Raw genomic sequence first — 2,705 nt, forward strand, 5'->3', positions numbered from 1 at the left:
GTGTGCACTAATAAAGTGCTATATGTGCAGGCTGTCACAAGGGCGTGTGCACTAATAAAGTGCAATATGCGTAGGCTGTCACAAGGGTGTGTGCAATAATAAAGTGCAATATGCGCAGGCTGTCACAAGGGTGTGTGCACTAATAAAGTGCAATATGCACAGGCTGTCACAAGGGTGTGTGCACTAATAAAGTGCAATATGCACAGGCTGTCACAAGGGTGTGTGCACTAATAAAGTACAATATGCGCAGGCTGTCACAGGGGTGTGTGCACTAATAAAGTGCAATATGCGCAGGCTGTCACAAGGGCGTGTGCACTAATAAAGTACAATATGCGCAGGCTGTCACAAGGGCGTGTGCACTAATAAAGTGTAATATGCGTAGGCTGTCACAAGGGCGTGTGCACTAATAAAGTGCAATATGCGCAGGCTGTCACAAGGGCGTGTGCACTAATAAAGTGTAATATGCGTAGGCTGTCACAAGGGCGTGTGCACTAATAAAGTGTAATATGCGTAGGCTGTCACAAGGGTGTGTGCACTAATAAAGTACAATATGCGCAGGCTGTCACAAGGGTGTGTGCACTAATAAAGTGCAATATGCGCAGGCTGTCACAAGGATGTGTGCACTAATAAAGTGCAATATGTGCAGGCTGTCACAAGGGTGTGTGCACTAATAAAGTGCAATATGCGCAGGCTGTCACAAGGGCGTGTGCACTAATAAAGTGTAATATGCGTAGGCTGTCACAAGGGCGTGTGCACTAATAAAGTGCAATATGCGCAGGCTGTCACAAGGGTGTGTGCACTAATAAAGTGTAATATGCGTAGGCTGTCACAAGGGCGTGTGCACTAATAAAGTGTAATATGCGTAGGCTGTCACAAGGGCGTGTGCACTAATAAAGTGCAATATGCGCAGGCTGTCACAAGGGTGTGTGCACTAATAAAGTGTAATATGCGTAGGCTGTCACAAGGGCGTGTGCACTAATAAAGTGTAATATGCGTAGGCTGTCACAAGGGTGTGTGCACTAATAAAGTACAATATGCGCAGGCTGTCACAAGGGTGTGTGCACTAATAAAGTATAATATGCGCAGGCTGTCACAAGGGTGTGTGCACTAATAAAGTGCAATATGCGCAGGCTGTCACAAGGATGTGTGCACTAATAAAGTGCAATATGTGCAGGCTGTCACAAGGGTGTGTGCACTAATAAAGTGCAATATGCGCAGGCTGTCACAAGGATGTGTGCACTAATAAAGTGCAATATGTGCAGGCTGTCACAAGGGTGTGTGCACTAATAAAGTGCAATATGTGCAGGCTGTCACAAGGATGTGTGCACTAATAAAGTGCAATATGTGCAGGCTGTCACAAGGGTGTGTGCACTAATAAAGTGCAATATGTGCAGGCTGTCACAGGGGTGTGTGCACTAATAAAGTGCAATATGCGTAGGTTGTCACAGGGGTGTGTGCACTAATAAAGTGCAGTATGTGCAGGCTGTCACAAGGGTGTGTGCACTAATAAAGTGCAGTATGTGCAGGCTGTCACAAGGGCGTGTGCACTAATAAAGTGCAATATGCGTAGGTTGTCACAGGGGTGTGTGCACTAATAAAGTGCAATAGGTGCAGGTTGTCACAAGGGCGTGTGCACTAATAAAGTGCAATAGGTGCAGGTTGTCACAAGGGCGTGTGCACTAATAAAGTGTAATATGCGCAGGCTGTCACAAGGGTGTGTGCACTAATAAAGTGAAATATGCGCAGGCTGTCACAAGGGTGTGTGGACTAATAAAGTGAAATATGCGCAGGCTGTCACAAGGGTGTGTGCACTAATAAAGTGCAATATGTGCAGGCTTTGCAGTCTCCAGCTGACTGATTGGGGCAAGGTCTTCCTCAGATTTCAGTAGACTGGATACTGGATGTTGTAGCCTTTAAAAATATAAAGGACACAGAACTTCTCCTAGTGCAGCTTAAACTTTTAACAGAATGATTCCAAGAAAATATACAAAATTGTACTCACATTGCAGTTTGCACAATGAAATTGTGCAAACAAGGCAGGCTGGGTGTTACAAAACCAGCTGTCTGAATCTGGTTTCCCTGGATTGTTCTTTCAAATGGTTTGAATAAGTGGTGTAAAGTGCCCCAAAGTGAAAAAGTAGTTAAAAGGCAGACTACTTAAAATCACAGTTTTATTTTAAAACATACAACGCGTTTCTCAGCTGACTGACTGTTTCATCAGGCATTCCTGTTTTTTTAATTTTTATTTTCATTGCCTTTTAAAGTACTTAGTGTCATTGGTTGTGACGAGCAGATAGCTGTGTCATTAATTTTCTGGGTGAGAAAGTGTGCTACATATACTTACTGTGGCCGCTCTCTGAGCCCTTCATTTACACATATGGTTCCTATTAACAGACTTGTCACATCCGTCAAAAAATAGGCCTTGGAGGGCCCCAGCAAACAGTCTATGCAATGCACATGAAGAGTAATTAATTTAAACAACCTATGTGTGCAAGGTGTATTATTTAAGTAATGACACAAGGCGCTGGCTCTCATGGGGTTACGCCTCTAGGGCGCTGGCTCCCATGGGGTTACGCCTCTAGGGCGCTGGCTCTTATGGGGTTATGCCTCTAGGGCGCTGGCTCTCATGGGGTTACGCCTCTAGGGCGCTGGCTCTCATGGGGTTACGCCTCTAGGGCGCTGGCTCTCATGGGGTTATGCCTCTA

The sequence above is a fragment of the Bombina bombina genome, chromosome 3 (genome assembly GCF_027579735.1).
Source record: "Bombina bombina isolate aBomBom1 chromosome 3, aBomBom1.pri, whole genome shotgun sequence".
In the NCBI taxonomy this organism is placed as follows: domain Eukaryota; kingdom Metazoa; phylum Chordata; class Amphibia; order Anura; family Bombinatoridae; genus Bombina; species Bombina bombina.